The following is a 24,451-nucleotide window of genomic DNA, read 5'->3' as shown; positions in this document are numbered from 1 at the left end:
CATAAGGAACAAGTGAGAAAAACATTTTTCCCATCGGCATAGAACCCTGGCCAATAAAAATGGCTTAATGTCTGGGCTTGGGCCTTAGCTGTTCCTAAATGACCGCCTGTTAAATGAGAATGGGTGATCTCAGATAAAATTTTTGTATGACTTTTGGGTAGCATTATTTTTGATCTACGAGTACAGGGCTTGTTCCAGAATTCCCTGGGCTATGTGTTCGCCCATCTTTACTTGGTGTGCTTCCTTCCTGTTGTTTTGAATGAAGATTTTGATGTCAACTATATAATCAGGGTCTATGACGCCTGCTAGAACGTCTAGGCTGTATTGCCAGGTTAAACCTGATTTAGTGGTAAGTCTAATGCAGGTTCTGGGAGGAGTAATAAGGACCAGATCAGCTGATATTAAAAGTCTGTCTCTGGGTTGTATTAGTTCTCCATTGATACTGCATAAGTCAAACCCAATGAAACGTTCTGTAGGTACTGATGGGTCGGAAGCTCTGTTGCAAAGTTTCTCACATTTTAGGTTCCTCCAGTTTATGTCAACTGAGCCCGATACCACTTCTGACACCACATATGCGGAGTCAGGAATGAAACTCGGGCACAAGTTGTTCATAGTTTTAGTTATATACTTTCATTAAAGAAAAAGGGGCTGAGAAAAGGCCTCTCTGACCCTGCTGTAGGAGGAATTTCCCTACCTAAACCATAACTAAGGATCAGTCTGTGTCAGAATGTCAAAATCAAAACTGTCCTTGTTACAAAAGTTCTACTCCGACCCTCAAACTATAACTAAACAAAAAGATGAAAAGGGGAATGTCTTTAACCTTTGATGCCTTTTGAAAAAAAGTGTTTGTAAAGTATAAGAAGTTCCAACTCAAAAGTTCTTCAGGGATAAAAAATCCTTGCGCCAGAGGGTGACTTCGTTCCCCTGGATTCCTCTTTATCACAATCAGTTCTTTATACAACAGTACCTTGTATTTTGTTGGTCTCAGAGTGGCACTGTTACTCACACACAGTTCTATAGTTCTATTCACTTCAAAGTTCTGTGGCCAAGATTTTCCTCATGTTTGTCCATTCCTCACAGTCCTAATATCCTTGCTTAGGATCTCTTGCTTCAACACATTTGCAAATTGCCCGGTATACACTCCCGCCGGGGCTTCTTCTATGTTTACCCTTGTGGCTGCCTGGCATACTCTCCTGCCAGGACTTCCGATCTGCATGCACTTGAAAATGACTGGTATACTTTTCTGCCAGTACTTCATGTATTTACCTACTTCCACAATTGTACATCCACTGTGTTGAACAATATATCCTCGTGATATACCATTTGCTTATGTGCTTCCATGTATCTGTATTCCATGCACTCACATACTGGTAAGGGATTTGGTTTCAATTCACTTTCCCTTTTTATAAATAGTCTCTCTGTTTTCTCTTGTTCTTTAGTCTGTTTTACTGTTCATTGTATTTGGTGTGACCTGCCGATACGCCCCGGGGTCCCCACTATTCTTGGGTTGACTCACCAGCTCTTGTTGGCGTTCTTGGGCTCTTGTGTAGTCCCTCGGTGAAGGTACTCTTCCTGTTTTCCCTTCACGACTCCTTCTTTGGCATCTTTCCAGTTCCTGCAGCTTCCCTTCAGCACGCCGGTTTCAGATTAAGTTCTCAGGGTATGCTTTCAGTGGTCAACGAACACCCAGGAGTCTCTTGCGCTCTCCAGCGTCTCTGTAACAGGTCTCCCTCTTGCAGCGTTTTCATTCTTCTTCAGTCTTGAGCCATGCAGCCCCACCACACCTGTTTGGGACCTCGAATTTCGCAGAGACGAGGATCGTTCTTTCACCAACATCAGCAGCTTTTGACACTGGGCTGCTGGGCTTTAAATTTCCTATGCATAGGTGTTTTTTCGGCCAACAGCTAGAACACGCATTGGGCTGAAAGTCACCTAGTTATGCACTGCTCGTCTCCTCTTCCTCGTCCAAGTATTCAGAGGATTCTGGGACATGGAGTCCATTATTGAATTTTGATGAAAAGAGTTTGAATAATTACTTTCAACATGCCTGGATGGCAAAGCAGTTCTGGGTGATGAATAGATAGAATTGATAATGGTATTCTCATTACTTCCACATGGTAGACCAACGTTGGGAGTTTGGTCTGTATGCTTTGATGAAGAATATGTTCTATTCTTTGAAGGGGCATGTGCAGAGGTATGCCAATGGGCCATTAGGGTTTTGGGTATGAGATGATTATCTTCAAGGTCAAATGGAGGATGCCATGTTTCATCCAATGAATCCATGACATCCCCCCGGAGGTTGTGTCCTCCCATGTGATACTCCCTCATATAGCCACCCCCAGGGTCAGGATCAGGTAGCAGCTGTCATCCCCTGACCACATGAGATGAGGTCACCACCATGGTATCAGTGAATACTGCATTGGATTCATCACACATGTTAATGATTGTTTAAAAGAAATACTCTGTTCTCCCAGGTGAAAGGGTTGACAGGCTCTTGCAGCTGCACATCTTTCCCATCGGGACCCCTGGGCTGAGCCTCATGGCAGTGTTCTGCCTTCTGCCTGCAACCACCTCCATTTAGGAGGGCTTAAGCCTATCCAAGCCAGGGGCTTGCTCTGCCACTGCCCAGACATCCTTGAAGGAAATGGTGGCCAAACGGTTTATTTTGTAGCTAAATAGTTGCAAATAATGTGCTAGAACACCGTGAGTTCTACAGGAAATAAAAAGTGCAGTTTGATATGGCCTCCTATAATATTTCCAAATACGTAAACGATTTCCTATCTGGCATCAATGGGAGCCCAATGAGGCTTGATAAACAAATATGCCAGTGTGACGACATTACTTCTGCTCTGATGGAGTACAAGGGCGAGTAGTGACTAAACTGCATAATTAGCCCCCACACATCTACATACCAACAGTAATCTCGATCATAAAGTTAAAACAGGCACGGCCAAGAGATATACCTCCTTTGCATTTTGTTGGGATGACGGAAGGCTATAATCTGAGAAGGGGTGTGAATGTGAGCCGGTAGCAAGCAAAGTATCAATGATATATACTTTAATTACACAAATCAATTGTACATGTATCAAACACACTATAATAGCCCACCCCTGTAAAAGGAAGTCAGAGAAATGCAGAATGTAAAGATGCCCCACTCTAGATGCTTAGCAGGGAGTAAAAATAGGCAAGAGATGATTTGATGTTAGGCAGTTTGACGGTGTCGAACCAGGCTTCAAGATGCTGAAGATGCATGTTGAATCAGGTTTGGGCGCAGTTAGTGCTACTGGGTCAGAGAGCTGTTGTTGGTTTAGCGTTCGAGCGATGCAGGGCAGTCTGCTTATCAGGGTCAGTTGGAAGGTTGAGTCAGTTCAAGATGATGGTAACTTGCTGGTTTGGGTCGACAAGTAATGCGATGCTCCCTCGGTTCGAGCAGAGTTCCGGTGTTTGAAGCTGTGATCCTGGTTGTCCGATGCGATGATCGAAGAGGCAGCGGTTCAAAGTTGTCTGCAGCAGCAAGCTGGTTGTTTCAGACGAACAGGTGAGATGCTGGTGTGATACAGCAGTTATGGATGCAAAACCACAGTGGTTTGAAGTTGAAGAGAGTTCAGAAAAGCAGCACCTGCGGATCCCTTTAGTTCAAGTGCAGTGCAACATTTCTAATGAAGTTCGATTGGCTTGATGCTGTGACAACTGGGATCCTGGCTGTTCTGGCTCATAGGCTGCTGTGACCACCACTGCAGGAGGCACAAGGACAAGGTGAGTCCTTCTCAGTCTTCACTCCCAGCCTAAGGTGATTTGCAAGCAGAGTGGTACATCTTGCCCCTCATCAAGAATCACCTCCAGTGTGCCCTCGGAGTGGGGAGGGAACAGAGCCGTCCTCTGCCTTGGGGCACTCCTTTGTCAGCTCAGTGGTTGAGGGCTTTGGAAAGATCAGCATTCCCAAAAGAGACCCAAATGCATTCTTCCTTAAGTGCTGTATGGCACAATAGTGAGTCAAAGAAGGTGTGAGGGGTGTACTCTTTTACAGGGATAATGCCACACGGTTTGGAGGAAAGCAAGCCTGCTTTAAGAGTTCTTCTCCTGATTGCATCATACCCAAAGCGCTTTGTGCTTAAGGATGTGAAGGAGACAGGAAGGACGTACAGTAGCTGAATGACCTTTCTAGGGCTGCACCTGTAGTGTTAATATTCATTCTTTCTTGAACTATGTAGAGCTCCCACTGCTACCTCCTTCTCAAGAGCATAGCATCAAAGGCCATTTATCATGAACACACTGGTGTGAGGTTAGTCCTTCTGTTTAGGTTGTGTCAGCATCATGTTATTAGTAAAAATCAAAAAGGCGAGGGCTTTTACACTATCGTAGATGGCAATCCTTCACATCCGGAAAACCAAATTTCGGTCATCTTGGTAAGAGGGAGCTGGAAAACAGAGGAAGTAAGGCTGGCAAACTAAGCTTCTGGGCTTTTGCTCTGTTTTCTGGTACTATGTTATCGTGAACCTCAATTCTCATTTATATATTTAGACCAGTCATAATAAGAAAAGAAAAAAAAGGACAAGTTACACAGACCGCACAAGCTTAAGTCTTAAGATAGCTACCTCTAGCTTAGACCTGTATGCAAGGCAGTGACAGAAAAGCTTGCCTTGTGTTCAATTTTCTGAAAAAAGATTGTTTTTTATTACACCAAAAATAAAGGCTGGAACCTCTGAGTTCAATATATATCAGCTATATAGATGTATAGTTTACAGAGTTATGCCACACAAGTCATTAAATAACTGTAGCTGTGCAGTCCCGAGTAGCACACCAGCGTACCTGGTGGCTAAACTCCACATATCTGGTGGCACACGCTCCTCACGCAGCAAATCGCACAACTCGTCTCCAAAGAGAGGACATGCAAACAATCCTTCTCTTGCCCCACACCTACCGCCTGGAACTCGATCCCGTTGTTTGCTCAGAAAGTCCCCACAATTCTCCAGTTTCTCAAATCTCTCAAAACATGGCTCTTTCAACAACATCCGACCGAAGAGAAATTCCAATGGGTACAAATACCGATGCAAAGACCTCAATTCACAGTACTGCGCTAAGGTTAAATGATGCCACCCCAAATGCTGGCTACCCACATTCTACACAGCGTTCTGCTGCTTTCGCGCTAGCTCTGTGCTTTAAACAATAAACAAAAAAATGGACTGTGGACTGAGAATATTCCTTCCAGTACTAAGTTATAACTGCCAGACCATCGGTAACAGGTATCGCCAAATTGGCATAAGTTAGCACTCACACATAAGCTTGAACCATATTGTAATACAACTCGTTTTGGTCTAATAATATAAACTGGGTATTTTCAGGAAACACAATTTGTATCCACAGATACTAGATTTTCCTAGTTTGTAAACAAATCCCTCTTGTATTCAGAAATCATATGTTGTGTCCCAAAATAGAAGTATTTTATTTTATTTTTTGCAAATTAATTTTGTTTCCAAACATCGTCTTGCCATTTCTGAAAATACACTTTATTTGTCTCCAAATACTAGATTTTTTTTCAGAAAAAAAATGCATGCTTTCCTCAAATATCAGCTGGTAATTTATTACATCCTCTCATTTAGACGTTGCAAAAGGATAGCTGTTAGCCACCATTGTAAGCAAAACAGAAGGGGTGATGGCTGGAAGGTTTAGAATTAATCTTAACCTCTGACATTGCTGTGGGCAACCCTGCAGACCATCGTTCTACACCTGTCAAGCCATTACAGAAGGGGAAAGACCATACGCAAATCAGGCTTGGTCCCACCCCAAAAGGGGTAGTCCAGCCCGAACTGCTTGGTCACATCCCTTCTGAACGAAACCACAAGCATCCCCAGACATCCTAGTTGGGCCTCATCAGTGAGAAGTAGCTTGGGTGTTTATGCCCAGCAGGCAGGGGACCCATGTCTGGGCATACCTGTCCCACTTAGGGTGACTACAGCAAAACAAAAGAGGTGATGGCTTGAATGTTTCAAATTAATCTTAACCTCTGCCATTGCTCTGTGCAACCCTACAGACCACCATTCTTCACCTGACAAGCTATCAGGAAAGGGGAAAATCCATATGCAAATCAGGCTTGGTCCCACCCCAAAAGGGGCAGTCCAGCCCAAACTGCTTAGTCACATCCCTTCTGCATGGGACCACAAGCATCCCCAAACATGTTTCAGCCTCTTTGAGCCTCATCAGTGAGGAGTAGCTTGGGTCTCTAGGCCCAGCAGGCACAGGACCCTCGCCTGGGCATACCCGTCCCACTCGGGGTGACTACAGCAAAACAAAAGAGGTGATGACTGGAAGGTTTAGAAATAATATTAACCACTGGCATTGCTCTGGGCAACCCTCCAGACCATCGTTCTTTCCCTGCCAAGCATTTACAAATGGGAAAGACCATATGCAAATCAGGCTTGGTCCCACCCCAAAAGGGGCAATCCAGTCCGAACTGCTTGGCCGCATGCCTTCTGCACCACCCATCACCTCTTTGTATTTCCTTTGTCACCTCAGTGTCAAGCAAATCTTGATTTGCCCCAATACATATATTCCTGGGATAACCTCCTACACTCAGGGTCAGCCTCACCTGCCTGTGAACACCTATCCTAAAGCTGGTACAGCTTCAAATGCCCGATTTCACTCTTACCCATGTAAACCTATCAGTATTTCAGTAACATGTTCATAGGCCCAGGATCTCACCTCACTTGCCTATGTGCATGCATCAAATGCCTCGAACAGCTCAATTTGAACCACATTGCCCCAAATACTTATTCAAATTGGGCATTTTCCAGGAATTGCTTCATATGCTCTAGCTCACGTCATATGCGCATGCACTCCCATGACAAACCTGCATAAGTATGTTTTTCAGGGGAGGGGCGCGTCATCATGATGAACAATAGCTACAGTGGCAACATGCCAGCAATCATCATGTGAGCAACATCATCAGTAATGTATAGTGCCAATGCTGGCATGTATTATTGTGGGCAAGGCTTCATGAAGAGATTAACAGTGGCAATGGTGGCATATATTGTATTTTGGTTTGAGGTATCATGCAAATGTTATAAAATGCTAGCATGTAGTGTTAGTGACCTGTTCGATTTTTGTATATGCTACTCAAAGAGTTGTAATTGTAATTTGTATGTCATTTCCTTCATAGGTTACAATAAAATGTGCAGTAAAACCTACTATTCTGACCTATTGCTATGCTAGATTGCACAGGCTAATTTGAGGGAGATGGTAATGCCCATCCACTGGAATTATTCACCAGCTTCCACTAAGATTGAATCAGTTAGGATGACGTTGCCCCCGCAGCAACCACCTGCCCCCCCTGATACCAAAAGCTGCCTCCTCGCCTTGACAACATTCTAGCCTTTGGCTGCCCAAGACTCAAATAGGCTGAGATTCTGGGGCAAAGGACAGAGGCCTCAAAGTGATGCCACCCACTAATTCTGACTACATCCGCGAGCACCAATCCTGGACTGTAGAGGGCAAGCTTAAGGATAGAGTGGGAAGTGAAGGACCGAGGGCGGTTGTCCAGGCATTTCCTTTTCTTTATGCAATACCGATAACTACTGGGCACCAGTGACATATTTGTCAGCTAGAGATGAGAAGATATATGATCAAGTGTCTAATGTGCAGACTGGGCTCAAATCACAGCTTCACCTCATAGTTTAATGTTGTCATCCTTGGCAAAATATTTGATCTCACTATACTATATCTATCCCAATTTGCATGTTGGGCATCTGCCTTTTTGTGTGAGAGTCCGGGGAGGGGAGGATACCTGGCAGGGAACAACGTGTTTTATAGGGTACTGTTTTGAGGCATTACATTCATAGCATGGTGGGGGTATGATTTGAGCTACCTAGCTATGCTCTCTTTTGTGAGGGTCAAGCCAGTAATTGTTTTACCTTGTAACTGAAATCCCAATTTTCAGAGGTCTGTTTGTGTGCAACCATAACAGACACTTTCTTTGAGACAGGAGTGGCACATTCTGTAGTTGCTTATGTTTGTGACCGTTTTATTTGGCAATTCTTCCCTGCCTCTGTTAAGTTCCTAGGTCCAATGAAAGGTTTTGCACTGCAAATGGGGGCAGTTTGCTGATGTCGCGGCAGCCTTATCCACTGCATGTACCTGGGCATGAAAGGCATGTTGCAGTTCAGGGCTTGGCAACATGTGGCCCTCCCGATGTTTTTGACTACAACTACCATCAGCTCTAGCCTGCATAGTCTAAGATGAGGGATCATGGGAGTGATAGTCCAAAACGTCTGGTGTGTCAGAGATTCCTGACTGCTGCTGAGCCTGGGATGGCCCTAAGGTGTGCACGTTATGTGCCTTGGGGCCTCCACAATGGAAGATGTTGCTCCTGCTGCTGTCGCATTGATGGGGCCTAGATGGCTAAATGAGGAATAGCAAGGTGCTCTGGCTTTTTTTTTAGTCAGAGCACCCATGATTCCTCCAACTCCATTCTGCCGGGGTGGACTGCCAAAACTATTTGCATGAAGAAAAAAAAACTGCCGTGCAAAGAGAACACAGATATTGCGAGTTTACCTTGCTGGGCTTTCTTGCCCACCCTGTCTGCCAATGACATTTTACATTTAAAATACTTCAAACATGTTCATCCACAGATTTCCACTAGGTGGCAGGATTGGCCAACTTTTAAAGCAACATTTAAATGACTGCGGACACGGAGTGGACTCTCCAGATCCTCGTGCGTACCGCTTACGATAACGGTCCATCCGTTGGCCGTATTACCCTTGTTAATACCTAGGCCGATCGTTTCTGGAATATTGTGTTCTTCTGCTTGCGCTCCAGCCAATAAGGACACCCGTGGCACCTTCGGGAATGCTATTATAATAAGTGCAGGTCTCCAAGGCACTTCCAGGCATCACGTTTTGGTTATAGTTTATCTCAACAAGTGCACGAGGGTATGTCTACATGCAGTAGAGAAAAGTGGGCACGGTGAAAGATACGTGTCCGCTTCGTCGCCAATGTAGTATCTCGCAAAAGGACCTCCTCACGCTGCTAGTCAGCCACCCTCATTCATACAAGGATACACCGACACAGGGGCTGGGATGCAACACTTCTCTACTTCATGGCTGTCAGCCTGAACTGCCTTTCTGGCGGTAGCCCCGCCCCTTCCTACACGTAGGTCACAGCCCACTGGTTAATGGTAACAAACAGAGGACTCGTCCTCGGAACACATAAACACTGGCGACACCACAGCCGGTCTGACAGGGCTGCTCCCATTGGTGGCAGTAGCAAGGCTGATTTGCATAGGGCTGGTCACCTTCTGTAATGGTGCTGAGGGGGTAAAAAACAATGCTGTGGAAGATTGTCTAGAGAAATGCCAGTGGTGATGAATAATTCAAAACTTTAACATATCAGAGCTTTTGGTTATACTTTCAAGGTGTCAGCATGTAATCAAAATGTGTTGTTTTGCATTTATGGTTTGCCCGCGCTGCTAAAGCCATGACGCGCAGCTGCCTCAGTGCTCTTCATAAAACACAGGGTGTGAGCGTTGGCATGGTGCAGTAAAGCTATTTCTATGCGTCCCTGGCACCTTCAAACACAGGTTGGTGGTGAACAAAGAATCTGTCTATAAACGGTATAAGGCTGGAAACGCCACTGCACGGGGGGTCAAAGCCGGGGCCTCAACACTCTGTGCTTTGTCACCTGTTCGGGAGAGGCAGCCTTGATAGCTCACCACGGCATGGACGTTGCACCGTCACTATATGGTATAGGCTGTACCCACCAGCGCCAGCAGAGCGAGCCGGTGTCTACACACGGAGGGTTTCCTCTGTTTGAAAGCGTTGTATCTTCTGCCAAACCAGCCACACGTCTGTGACTTTTACCTTCACGGCTAATATATTCAGGAAAGTGTTTACTGTAAAAGCCTCTCACTGATTGGCTGACTGACAGACACACGGATTCACTCAATCTCCCAATATTCTTTAACTAAGGAACGTGGGGCCTGATGTACACCCTTCCCCAATAAAATATCGGAACCATTCAAACAAAAGAAGCGCATCTTTTTTCCATATGCTTTAATAGTGAACTTCATGTTTCTTTATACAGCCGGCACAACGCACAAGCGAGAAAAACTCCATTATCCACGCATATTTCTTCGTTCAGAACTCCAGACATATAATGGCGGAAGGAGGAGAGAGGGGGGTTGGAATGTCTCAAAGGCACATTGGAAAGATTAAGGGAATCATTTAAGACCATGGAGTCAAAAAGGAAAATCAAACGTTGTCATGAAAATATTGTGAACTATCAATATCAAATTGAATAACATAACAAACAGTTTGTTTAGTTGGTTTACTGCTGTTTGGAGCAAGTGCCTAAAATAGGTTACAGCAGGACCCAGGGAGCCTCATCATTTACAGAAGCGTTTTTCAATGGGAAAAATCCCTTTGAAAAATGCATGATACATCTGGCCCACTGGCTCTTTTTCCTCGCAAAATGTGGTTTTGCTGCAACAGAAAGATCTGATGCTGACAGTAGTATTTTCCAGATGTTATCCTTATAAGATTTTATTTACATGTTCGAGTTTGATATTATTATTAAAGTTTCAAATGGGATGTATCAGAATTGCTCACATTTTTACTTTTAAGATTGACATACCAACCAGGTGGGGTGTGCCAGCAACTCGCTTGTTCCCATTTACATGGGGAAATGATATCACTGCAGCAAAGATGACGTCTCATTATGTCATTTCACTCCAGAGAGGGCTACCACACCCGACCCGTACTGATACCCCAGTACTGGCAACCATTTTATGGAGCCTGCATGGCCTGTAAAGGGGTTTCCACAAAATGGCTGCCTCTAAATAAATCAGTACGGGAAGCCATTTTGCAGCACCTTAAGTGGGAGGAAGTGATATCATGGCAGTACAATGAGACTGATAGGAAGGGCAATATGTGGTTGATATCCCCATATGGGAAGGTTATTGGTCTAGCCGTTGACGTTTTGAAGATGACCAAATGGATTATCTCCCAAATCCACTTTTAATTCAATGTATTTTGGGTTGATGGGGGGAAATACTGATGACAGTATGGTTTTTGACTTGGGGGCTGTGTGATGTAGAATAGGATATGTGTACATCTTTTATCCGAGGGGGTGTAGCGGGTGATGCTGGTGCTCTGAAGGGATCGCGGAATCCAGGTTTTTCTTCTCAGTGTGGCTCGGTCTGATGACGCAGTGCATTTCAGTGTGTGCCTGCACTGCCTCCATAGCTTGAGGCGTCACCCTTTTTGTTGCAGAGGTCAGTGTTGCAGCATTCAACCACATATGGATACTTTTCCTTAATGGCATCGTCTTGCCACTTCTTACACTCTTCGTGCGAGGCACATCCTCGGGTGACAGAGTCTGTGCATGTGAGAGATGGAGAGAAAGGGGGGGTTTAGTTCTTCTCATGGGTTGGGTTTGTTCACTTTATCAAACATCTTCAGTTGTGGCCTAGACAACCAGCTGGCTCTCCCCTGGTCTAGCAGACGTTGCCCAGAATTCTCAGCATCTGCGAACCCCGATCATATTGACCCCCAAAACTCCCCTACAGCTGTTATGACCACACTACTACTGCACATATGCCCGAAACGATTGTCTTTTATTTTAATTTATTCATTGTGATTTCGTTGGCCAAAAAACCTTAAAACATTTCTTACAAAAATGTCCTAATATAACATATAGTAGTTATTCATAGATAAAAGTACAATTGATAACACAAATAATTATACATAATAAAAGTCTTCACCCAACATAGCACATATGCATTTTATTATTCGCACGAGAGCTAAAACACGCGACGTCTAGATTCCAGCCAAACCGACGTCCCCAAAAGATGTAATCATTGTATGGACTAAAATCAAAGGCAAATCCTTCCAGCCATTGGCATCTAACCAAATAAGTAGCCTCGCATTCCAACAAAAGGTGCTTCTAATTTTTAACTTTGGCAATAGATGTATGAAGACGACATTATCTGTCAGTACGTGGGAGGCCATGCCGAGCCCATGACGTGAAGTGTGCACAAGTCATTAAAAGAAAATCGCAGGAATAGCGTTTGAAACATTGTCATTGGCAATGTGACTAGACAGAGTGGAAGTGTGTTAGTTTCCCTTATGGCATGTTTGTGATGATTGTATATCTTATATTTCCTAAGGGCGTCATGCTGGTTTGTCCAATCCCAAAGTGTCATTATTAGTTGTACCCTGTTGGGATTAGATAGCGGTCCCTCAGTCTTAGAATTGAATTCATCCAAGGAAGTCAGACACTCATTTTTCATTTTCCCAAGCTGTATTGATGTCCCTGCCAAATAGACTGCTTGCAAATCTTCAAAAAGGGTTTTTCTACGAGGATCCAGTATTTTACTTAGTAACTTGAGTTGATCAAACATGGTACTAAAGTTAAGAGATTGTACACCCAATCCAATACGAATTAAAGTGATTGGGATACAGGATGGATGTTTTGATGACCTGAAACCCATATGTCAATGTCGCAATGCACTTAGCTTTATAGAGTTTAATAGGGGTAATATAGAAAAAGAACAATATTTTGTGTATATTTTCTGCATTTGAGCTGAGATTGGCCTCAATTTACATCTTAGCCTGTCCTACAAATCTGTCCGCCTACGTTTGAATTCATCGTGTGTTTTAGGTTGGGAGTGTCTGTTCCCATGGATCACCTGACAAGACTTTCAGCAAATTTGGGAAGGTGATGGGTCATTACAGGGGCCCCCAAGAATGTCATATCCTTAGCCTTGCTCTGTTCATATCTCCAAAGGATAATTCTGCTCTGATAATCGTTACTCTATACTTTAAACCACAGCCCCCCTAAATCTCTGAGGCAACCACTTCCCTTGGATGTACTTTGCCTCGGCCGCTGCATATTCATGGACTGTACGACATCGCTACCTTACTCTGTACATGCCCATATCCCTGTATCTTACCACTGCTGTGGAACTTTGCCTCCGCCCCTGAATATCCTCACACCTTAACATTGGCTGTGTATATAACAGTACCTTACAGTTCTGTGTGGCCCCCTCTGTACCTCTAGGACTGTAACACTGTAACTATGTATACTGTCTATTGTGCCTAAGGGCCTCATATAACCGGTTCACCCTAGCTCCCTGATGCCTGAGGGCTTGTGTGTGCTATACAAATGGAAATAAATAATAAAGTACCTACACAGAGGGGACTGAGGGTTCTCAATTCTGTGGGCGCACCCTGCGAATGGTAGTGCACGGTCCCTTGCAATGAGCACCCAGGATCTGTCTGGGAGGCCCTGACTGAAATCTGCGTCCTGCTACTCCGCTTGCACACCCTATGCCCTCTCTTGAATAACTCCCCTCATTTCAAACGGCCTAGCTGGATTGAGATACCCCAGCCAGCTTCTAGAGCTCTCAGGTGGACACTGCCACCTTCCTTTCTAAAGGGGTCTCCGCACACCCTGGACCTATAGTAGGGGTATTATGCCATCAGTCCATCTCAGGCCATCTTGGGGCGCATTGAAACACAATTCACTTGCTGTGTAAGCGCCTTACAAATGCACAATAAATAAATAAGTTTGCTATGGGCCTGCAAGAGGTCCCGACCCTCCCTTTTGATTCTCAGAACCCTGTAGTCGATGACATGCTTTAAACATATACAGATGATACAGAACATACTTTGGGACATCATTATGGCAGTTATATACATTTATACATACCAATCGTTGAATAGGTGGTTGTTGCACATGTGTCCTTGTATGTGCTGTCACACTGAACCGGCTTCACATTGTGATCATTGCCCTTGTAGCATTTGATAGCGGAGGCTGCATTTCAGAAATTAGAAGAGAAGAGTGTGAGACAGGGGGAGAGAGAAGCGGCCCGGACCACAATGTGTTAAACCCCAGAGACAGAGGTAACGGAATGATCCTGCCTGTGAGGCGATCATCTCGCTCACCCATCTACCACCCATCAGAGGGAACAATCCCGGGGAGTGACCGATTGCCCGTTCCCACTGCACCAACCCTTGGTCCAAGGGTTTCCTACTGGGAGTTATACTCCACTTTGTTTGGTAGGGTTTACATTGCCTGGGTTGTACGGCTGCATGCATTCAATTGGGGCTTTGTGTTCAGTATCTCACCGCAATAGATTGAGGCCAGCAGGACGAGGACAGTTGTGAGCTGCATTGTGAAGTCTGGAGACCGATTCTGAGGAAGACACAGAGGGTTAATAAGCGGGCAATGGAAGACCAATCAAGAGTTTCAGAAAGGCAGGTGAAAGAGCATGGAGAGTCAATGAGCGACCACAGAAGAGAGAACTGACACTCGTTGAGAGGGGATGGAATAGAGAACTGGTCCCATCTGGTCTAAAAGCAGCCTTCTGGGAAAGGAGGTTATCAGCTGTTCAAGGATATGGGAACATACCAAGGACAGGTGCAGGGGTGTTCAGGAAGGATGCACCAAGCACCACACCCGGAGTGAGAGTGCCATAACTATGCATGATTGGTATAAGACTGGAATTAAAATGATGTACACCAGAACATGGGAGAAAGAGTTACACAAGGTTTATAATACATTAAAGTGAATACTTTAATTAAAACATCCACATATGCCAAATGCACATCAAGGACAGCATTGGTTCAGAGGAGGGGCATCCTTTCCCTATTCCTCCTCCAGGTTCCAGGAGGTCTTACAAACATCTCAATTTAAAGTATAAGAAGAGTTAACAACAGGAGGGCTCCGTCTGCTCTGACAAACAAGCAAACACAAGGCAAATGTCGTGCTAAGGAGACCTGGCCACTGAGGGCTTTCAGAATTCTGAGCTGGGGAAACATCTGAGCTGACAAACAAGCAAACACAAGGCAAATGTCGGGCTAAGGAGACCTGGCAACTGAGGGCTTTCAGAATTCTGAGCTGGGGAAACATCAGAGCTGACAAACAAGCAAACACAAGGCAAATGTCGGGCTAAGGAGACCTGGCAACTGAGGGCTTTCAGAATTCTGCGCTGGGGAAACATCTGAGCTGACAAACAAGCAAACACAAGGCACATGTCGGGCTAAGGAGACCTGGCGACTGAGGGCCTTCAGAACTCTGAGCTGGGGAAACATCTGAGCTGACAAACAAGCAAACACAAGGCAAATGTTGGCCTAAGGAGACCTGGCGACTGAGGGCTTTCAGAATTCTGAGCTGGGGAAAGTTCACGCTCACCTGAGCCCACTATCCCTTCAACACATTGCTTCTCTTTTCAAGTCCACAAAGTTTAATGAACATTTAAAGAAGACTATTTCTATGCATTCTTCTAATGTGACAAAACAGCTTTTGCTGCCCACATAATTGGTTCCACCTGCTCTTAGCACAGGCTTTTTCTGGCAGCAGTTTCAGATGGCTCGTGATGGCAAACCTCAGTATGATCCCCTTTCAGTACTGGGGACCCGCAGTACACTGCCTCTGTGTACCACCTGAATGCCACAGAGGACTACCCAGGCCCTGTGTCTCCCATGCGCCATGCATCTGGCCTCCACTTCCCCCTGAGGGTTTAAACCTTCTTTTGTAAAACAGCAGAAAGAAATCGCTATTGTTTACACATAATCTCCCTCCCTGTCAGGATAACTACACGAGACGGAATTAGACACAGTAGCCACACCAGGCAGGATTATGATACAATCACATCAAGTGGGATAATTGGTTATTTATAATGCGCTTAATACCCAGAGGTTTCTAAACGTGGACCCGGGGATCGAATCTGTGATGCTCCGCATTGTCTTGTTTCTAAGGAGAGCGCACTTGCCCTGAGCTATCCTCCCAAAACGAAAAACGAAAAACAAATAGCATATCAGGCAGGATGTAAAACCATAACCACACCAGGCTGGTGTAGTAAGGCCATCATGCATGACCCCCACACCCTCACTCATGCATGGACAGCTGCAGTTCAAGCACCCGAACAAACAAAAAACAGAGACAAGGTTGTTCTTAGTCTGAGCTTCACTCACATGCGGAAATCACAGCATGTGCAGCACTGAAATGAAGGAGAGGCATGCAGGGGTGCATGTTTCCTTCATGCACATGACAGATGCAGCAGGGCACTCCTAGCATGCTTCCATCACACAGATCCAGTGGTCGAAGTGGGCGGGAGCGGTCGGAAGCGGTGCTCCTCTACTTCTTTTAATTGAATTTTACAGTTCCTATAATTTTATTTTACAAAGAAACCGTTCCGGAATGTTTTCATTTTAAAATAAAAGTGTGGGAGGAAGTTGAAACTTGCACTTCGGTGCACTGCACTGGACATTCTCTTAAAAGGCAGGCACATGTGTTTTGGGGTTTGTATTGTGCATGAGAGGGGGCATGGCGATGTTGGTTTGTGGGGAGCAGTGAAGGCCAGGAGGGAACATAGCTCCACTACTTCTTTTTGTACACTTCGACCACTGCACAGATCATTGGTTCAGCTGTGCGGCTACAGGACATACATGGAACACACACACACACACACACACACCCACCCCGCCCACCCCCCCTCCACCCCCCAGGTATAGCACTGCCAGAAGAATTGCACACGCTTCTCTCTCATCCACAGTGCCGGATTCAGAGAATAGCAGAAGGGTGCATTGTGGGAGAATTGCCATCTGGTGGTATAACCGAAGCCTTTTTGATTTCTAATAAATAAAATGATATGATTAATTCTGTTGCTAATCAGACCCCCTTTCATACAGGCTTCATGCCAAAATTATAGTGCAAAATGTGCCTTGGCTAATGCAGTTTTCTGACACCCTCAGGAGCAGCCCTGCCATGGCACATGGCAGGTTCAAACGTTGCATGCACTTTGCTGACTGCTGCTGGAACACAACATTTCTGCAGGTGAAGGTGGCGTTTTACTCATAAGCACCTCCGTTTCCAAACTTGATAATTGCATGCCTTAGTCAGTTTGATGGCACGAAGATCTTTAAATATAAGCCATGTCTGGTTTTGGCATGCTGACTACTAAGAGAACACAATTATATAGCCACAGCAATTTGATATAATTCTGGCGTCAGCTCTGTGAGCAGGGCCCAGCGGTGGCAAGACTGATTTATATTGTGGTCTAATCTGAGTATCTCCTCAGCTACTATGTGGAACAATGGTCAGGTTGCTGCATATTTGAACCCCATGCAGGAAGGGAAACACCTTCCTTCAGCACACAGGAATCTGCCACAAGAGGAGGTTTCCGGGTACCTGGTGCGTCAAAGGTATTACTGACATAACAACGCCACACTCACACCAGGGTGCTGGCCTTAAGGACTCTCTAGCACTTCATGCACTCCCCACTCCCCATTTCCTGCAGACAAGGCACTGTGGGTGTGATGCCAGAAGGCAAAGGGCAATTGTTACATTAGCCTGGATTGGACCCCTTAAATGAGGCTTGATTTGGACCAATCCCCTGTGACATTGTGCCTTTATAAGCAAGAGGCGCCTCCTCTTTCTTTAATTTATCTTTGGGTTATCACAGGAAGAATTTCATTGGACCTCTTTTGGGATTACAGCTTATTCCAAACTCCTCTTCCTTTGTTTATTTATTTATTTATTGTGCATTTGTAAGGCGCTCATACACCAAGTAGATTGTGTTTCAAAGCGCCCTTAGAGACTACAACTGATGTTATCGAAGGCAGATGCAAGTTCTACTCCCTTACTACCCCCAAGGAACATTCATGGGAAAACTGCTGTGTGGACAAAGCCTACTGGAACTGATGCACTAGTACCCTGAACCCTGTCTCTGGATGTGACTAAACCCCTTAAAGCCCCTCTTCAAGCCTCCCTGGTTTGGAAGTTCAGATGAAACGACTCATCTTGCGACTGAAGACAGTGGGCTTGCCAGCAGTCAAGCAACAGTTCTGGGCCTTGATTCTTGCACTGAATCATTTGTGAGCTACACTGGCCCGCACATCGCCTGCCTGCCACAAGCAGCTTCATGCCATGTATCATTGATGCTTGGACCGGAAACGTGTTGTGCCCAGTCGACCAAATCGCCAACCTGACACTGAACGAGCCCCACAGTAAGCTCCTAGAAGTCTGGCTCAATGATGTTGATCCCCCAAAGACCATAAACCAAAAGTACTGTGAATAGGCTGCGTCCTTCTGGGCCATATTTGGACCATAGTGACTTTCACAGTTCCTTCCCAAACTTTTTATACAGGTCTGTTGACATTGTCAAAAAGTCTCGTGCCTCAACACCACTGTTGATCAACCCAGAGTGCCCTTTCACACCACGTTCTGCATTTTGCAGGGATTGCCCAGCATAATAAAGAAGGTCAATCCCATCATTGCACATATATAGGGAATTTCCCAAGTTGGAGATAATCAGCGAGGGATGACAAATGACTACGTGACACATATGTTCCCTGTTTATACTTAAGGCTGCAGGATTTATGGAATAACCTGTATGTGGCTGATGTCCATGAAGAGTTAACTAATTGCCACTCTTAATCACCTAATTGTGGCCAGTTACACATTTTTTCAGTCTTGTTTGTGGATGAAATTGTCATCTTTGATGCTACTCAAATTGGTCTGCAACACTCTCTTTAGGTTTAAATCAGTTTATTGCAAACCAACAATTTAAAAATTAAGTTGACCAAATCAGTGATTCTAATCACAAAGAGTAATAGGAAACAAATCTAAATTCAGGTGGGCTGTTGCCAAGACACCATTAAATATACTATCCCACTATGATTGGGATATCCTATTCATGATACGCCCCAGACCTGCAGACATCCAAATTATACTAAAATCAAAGTTAGCTCTGATGAATGTCCAAATTACAAAGATAAAAGCCAAATATTGTAGATACTTATTTGTTCCCCTTATTAACTTCTATAAGGGCAAAGTATTACCAACCTTAACTTACGGCTTAAAAGTATCAACACTGTTAAAATGGGAGGAACTAAACACGTTGCAGGGCTACTTGTGGATAAGAATTTTCAGACTTCCTAAATCTATACCTATAGTGCTGACACAGCACGAATTTGGTATTCCCCACTGAAGGTCGATTATTTGTTGAAATAAATTAAAATTATTTCTAAAAATCTTAGAGCCTCCGAAGAACTCGGTATACATCGATGTAAATTTGGCTATGTTAAGTAGTCAATCTAAGACCGTAACGAATTTTATTGCAGACTGTGATGGGATCTTAGTAGAAATTGACTCGAGACATCAATTTCTAATTGACAATCCTCAGAAGGTAAAAGAAATGCTGCCACATAAGTGGGTGCAATCAACAAACCCAACTTTCAAGCTACACTCAATTTTTGTAATACGCTAAAATGTTGCCCCTTATTACATCTTGCTAAAATACCTCTGCAAGTTCCCTGATAAGAACTATTGCCATATTTATACAGGATTTCATTTAATTTATTGGGAACTTTCGAAAGCAAAGGTCGCTACAGAGGTCTGGATTAAAGTAACAGAATGTGCTTTCTTTGCCAAATCGCAGCTGAATTAGAGACACGTAAACACTTATCAAGCAGATGCGATTCAACGAGACTGTTAAGAGATTAGGTTTTAAAAAGTTGTGTGCATGACTCGTACTTTCAAAACTCTGGCTACGTTTGGAGTGAACTATCGGAGGGGAGACAGATGGCATTGATAACTGCATTAGAATGTTATAGCATTATGCATGGCCTGTTTTGAGAAAGAATTGCACTATGGATAAGCAATATAATTGTAATTTCCCTTTCAAATTTTGTTAATTATGATCTTTTTATTGTAAAGTAATTCTGTGTGTGTGAAAAGGTTTAGTGAACATAACATAATAAAATATTTATACATTTTTGGGGTATTTCCTTCTGTTTTTTTCTATATTTTGAAGGCAGTGTGTGTATCTGTGCTTATTGCCATTTTATTTAAGCTAGTTGCAACTAGTTTTTTTCCACAATTATCCAAATAAAGAAATGCATTAAGGCCATCACCCAGACATACAGTAAACAGTGGAGATGGGTTATTGGACATCAACTCCAGTTCTATGCTTATCTTATAAAAGGCTGCTGCTGTGACTGCTGCTGACCTGGGCTACATCTCCACAGCTGTTTAAACAGATTGCAGTGCGAAGCACCGTGGCTTTTTACACCCCTTATGCTGCCAGTCTGCAAAGAAGCAAGACTGACAGAATGGGGATCCAATCAGGGAGACCCTGCAAAAAAGGATGACTGACAGAATGGGGATCCAATCAGGGAGACCTTGCAAAGAAGCATGACTGAGAGAATGGGGATCCAATCAGGGAGACCCCGCAAAGAAGTATGACTGACAGAATGGGGATCCAGAATAGGGATCCAATCAGGGAGACCCTGCAAAGAAGCATGACTGACAGAATGGGTATCCAATCAGGGAGACCCGTTTTCCCATTTATATCCGAATGAATTCCACCTGTATTGCTATGTGAACACTTGAAGAATCACAAAGCAAGCAGGGAGCCTTGCTACTAATCCGGTCTGTGAATCACCAGCAGAGAGGCCGTGATAAAGGAGACATCTGAATTATTCCACTAAAAAGAGAGGGAAGGAAACGAAAGCTGAAGAAAGAAAACGGAGCATGATTATGTCGAAGGAGAATAAGTGTGCGCCTCACCTTTTGCCCGTGCTCCTCTGGGGTGCGAGTCTGTGTCTGGGATGCTCCCTTGAGATCGCTGATGGAGTGGACGAAGGGACCCGCTTTTATTCAGTAGAACCCGGATCTTGAACGCAGAGTTTCAGCCCCTGACTCACACATGCTTGCAAACATCTCATGGAATAAATATTTTACTTGCTTAAACAAACCTGGGTGTCTCACATGCTCCATCACCCCGAGGCAGACACGCGGTGTGCTCTGCCACAGGATGTCACCCTTTGGTGAGCTTGCCAGACTTGCACAAGAGGGAACTGTTTTGATGGATTGCCAAAGAACACCTGCAGCCTGCACCTCAAGAGTGCCGACACCCCAAGTGCCTCGAAATTGAGACGGTAGCAACAACAATTGGAAGGCCCGGTCTACAGTTGTGTGATGCCATGTGACTGAGATTGTGGATTTGGCCTGTGCAGTAGGGAGACTACATGGTCATACATCCTAGGGTCGCCATATGCCTACCCGAGATCTTCCTTCTTACCAGTTGTTATCGCAGCTATTATACAATTTGGCTCAAGATTAGAACTCTCAGAATTCAATAATTTGAAAATGGCTACTGTGACAACTGCTCACACGAGCGTTATGCAATGATCCTTTTGTGATCAGTGCTATGCTTGGGTCATTGCACACTGACTCTACAGGCATGAACACGATCACCGCAACATCCAGACCCTCCACTGCCTTCCTTACCAGTACAAACCTTTCCTGTGTGATTAACCTTTCTCCCCCTCTGCCCTTCCACTCATCTAATGCCCTTTTCTATCCTCACTGCCCAATATCTGGGGACCTCTGATGGTGGCATAACATGGTACTGGTGCAGTTAGACCACTATAGTGGTGACTGGGTGTGATGAATTAGAAGTAACCATCCCAGAAACCCTGACCTGTACCCCCTCCCATGTGGCCAAGGAAAGGTAGCCGCTATCTGATCCTGACCATGTGGTGGTATTATGCGGGAGGATCACATGGGAGGTAACTCGGGTCAGGAGAAATGGAAGTACCTTCTGAATAATGTCCCTAATTATCCTTCAGTCCTTATGGCTTCCTGTAAAATTGAGGATTTTGATTTTGGAATAACTAAGAACATTATGGACTCCAAGTCCCATAATGCTCTTAGTACTAACACAAGGAAGTGGGAGCCAGAGTTGCAAAACTCTAATGAGCGGTCTAGTGATTACATTGACCCACATCTGAGCGGGACCTTTAAACATTAAAGGCCCTTCAGTTGTGGGCCAAAAAGAAGGAGAAGGAGCAGGAGGAAGCAGAGGTCGGCACCGCTGCATTGCCAGTAGTGAGACGATGTGCACAGAACGTGGCAGAGGTCCAGTCAGATGCTGAGGATGCACAACGGGAAGCGGTAATGAGGCCAGCTGTCCCAAAGGAGAGAGAAGCTCTCTGTGTCCTGCATCTCGCTCTGGTGTGAGGTTTTCAGTGGAGCACGTTTGGAGCAGTGGGTGCTCCAGTGAAAGATAGCATGAGCAGAAGAAGGCTGACCGGAGCTGTCAAATGTTGGAGAAGCCCCGACGTGTGAAGAAGCAGAAGCAGCCAGTCGGAAGGAGATGCCAAGACATAACACTGAGTTGACCTAATATAGTTGACCCTGGGGCGCTCAGAAGTAGACAGCTGTGCAGAAGTGCACCTTTTGAATGACAAACCTTTAAACTAAAGCAAAGTGAGTGCAGCCTCCCACATGGGAGATGTCCAACCTGAGAATATTGTAACCCACATTGCCAAAGCCAAAAGGGGGCAACAACTAAACAAAGTGAATACAATTTTCCAAAAGGGGGATAACCAACAAGGGGACAGTATAACCAGCATTGCCAAAGCCAAAGAAAGCTGAGCGTGACATTGAGGCAATTTAAATGCAGCTGTCCCAGAGACACTGTAGAGGAAAGTCGTAAGCTACATTGCCAATAGACTAATGGGTTGTGTAGAAAGAAATCAGAGAAGGCAGGAGAAAATCCTTCCTTGTAGAAAGAATCAAGGGGGAGAGAAGTTTCACCTGCATTGCCTATGGCAAACATATCAATGTGAGAATCATTGCCCCTTTGTACAGCATGTTTGTAAATGAACTTGTAGAATTGTGTTGCAAGTCAAAAAACATACCCAAGAACCCATTGTTGGTTCAACTTTCCGCATTGAGAAATTAATTGTGGAAAGTTTGGAACAAGCCTCACCACAGAGTACACGTTGTAGTAGTAGGAGTCTTATCCTGGCTGGTGAGTACACCAAGAAAGGGACAATTATTGGTTAGACCCGGGAGGGGAGTGGACTAGCAAGAAGATGATTTTAAGTACTGTGACTGCGGTAGAAGGTTGTGAAAGTTGTGGTTAAAAAGAAGTGGCAATTCCACTACTGACTTTTGAGGAACTGTTGTATAACCATCCTGACTATGATGTTGCTTTTGAAGGAGAAGTTTTGATGAACTGTTATATAATCAACGTGACTAAAGTGTAACTTTCTGAATGAACCATCCTTAGGAAGGTGTTGCTAATGAAGAAGAAATGCAATGTGATAGAAAGTGATTGGTCTTTTGAGAAAAATAACTCTTTACATTGACTTTTCAACGAGAGGGTATTGCACAATTTGGATGTCAGACGAGCTCTTAAGTTTTATTTGGACAGAACATCTAAACTTAGGAACTCTTCCTAGCTTTTTGTGACCTGCGGAGATTCAAAGGGAAAGCCTCGAAAGCAACTATCTCCCGATGGATTGCTTCCAATATATCAGAGGCGTATACCCTTCAGGGCCTTCAGCCTCCAAAAGGAATTCATGCCCACCTTGTGCGGAGCAAGGCGGCTGCCGTTGCCTTCCAGAAATATGTTCCCTGGGACAACATTGCCAGAGCAGCTGCGTGGGCTTCCCCATCAGCTTTTTGTAAGCATTACTGCTTAGACCTGAGCTCCAGAGCCCATGCTCACTTCAGTCAGGCTGTTCTTAAAAACCTCTTTCAGTAAAGGAGTTCCATCCACCCGTTTTCCTGTGAGGAGTGCTCCCAAAAGTATGGAGGAAAGGGGATGGGACATAGGAGTATAACAAAGTTACTTACCGTAGTGACTACCTTACTCCTCGTCCATAGTCCCTTTTCCTCCATACGCCCGCCGTCCCCTCTAATAAGTATCCTCTATTATTGCTTAAAGATCTCAGACCTGGCAATAGAAAGAGACTGAAGGGCGATGCGCAGGGCAGAGGTAAGGAGGGCGGGGTTACGGCCGCATGCGGTACACGGCGTAGAAAGAGAAGAAGGACACATTTTTCAATTTGATGCTTTTTTACAAAAAGTGCTCTGGCCCTGCCCCGAAGGATGGAATATCCCAAAGGTATGGAGGAAAGGACTAGGAGTAAGGTAGTCACTACGGTGAGTAACTTTGTTATTTTACACGCAAATAATTCCATGAATCAGGGCCTAAATGTCTCCTTTTTTATATACTTCTCAATGCATTAAAACCTATGAGAGGCTTGGATTCACAAACTAGTGACTTCACTTTAAGGAGGCATTTTTGTTTCGTTTTATCTTCACGAACTTCAAACAAATACTATAACTCTTTCACTTTCCCTGGACCTGCAATGGCCATCTCACATGTCATCTTGCAGCTGCAAGCTTGTTATGGAGGATTTAAAGTCATCTATGCAGTTTTGCCTAAAGGCAGTGTTAGCCAGCATGTGGCCATACAATTAAAAGTAGAGATAGTTTAGCAAAACAGGCCAGTGTGCAGTGGCTCAGTAGGGCAAAACAAATATTCTCGCTTTAGCGTGCCAATCGGAAGTACATCATCTTGTAGACAATTGTTCTTTGTTCCAAGATGGGGTCTTCTATCTAAAACGACAAGTGTGGGATTATATGGCCCAGTCTA

The 24,451-nt window shown here is 44.6% G+C and overlaps 1 long non-coding RNA gene across 1 annotated transcript; it reads right to left on the bottom strand.

Annotated features, from left to right (window-relative positions):
• Positions 1 to 10,026: 10,026 nt before the first annotated feature.
• Positions 10,027 to 20,671, bottom strand: LOC138580831 (uncharacterized). Its single transcript, XR_011304352.1, has 4 exons — positions 20,566 to 20,671; positions 14,121 to 14,187; positions 13,702 to 13,806; positions 10,027 to 11,367 (listed from the first exon to the last, which is right to left on the bottom strand). It is a non-coding gene; the product is annotated as an uncharacterized lncRNA (long non-coding RNA).
• Between the last annotated feature and the right edge of the window lie 3,780 nt (positions 20,672 to 24,451).

This window comes from Ambystoma mexicanum, chromosome 3p, assembly GCF_040938575.1.
Source record: "Ambystoma mexicanum isolate Mex_15411 chromosome 3p, UKY_AmexF1_1, whole genome shotgun sequence".
Taxonomy (NCBI): domain Eukaryota; kingdom Metazoa; phylum Chordata; class Amphibia; order Caudata; family Ambystomatidae; genus Ambystoma; species Ambystoma mexicanum.
The sequence above is the reverse complement of the archived record's forward strand: the minus strand, read 5'-3'. Positions and strand labels throughout refer to the sequence as shown.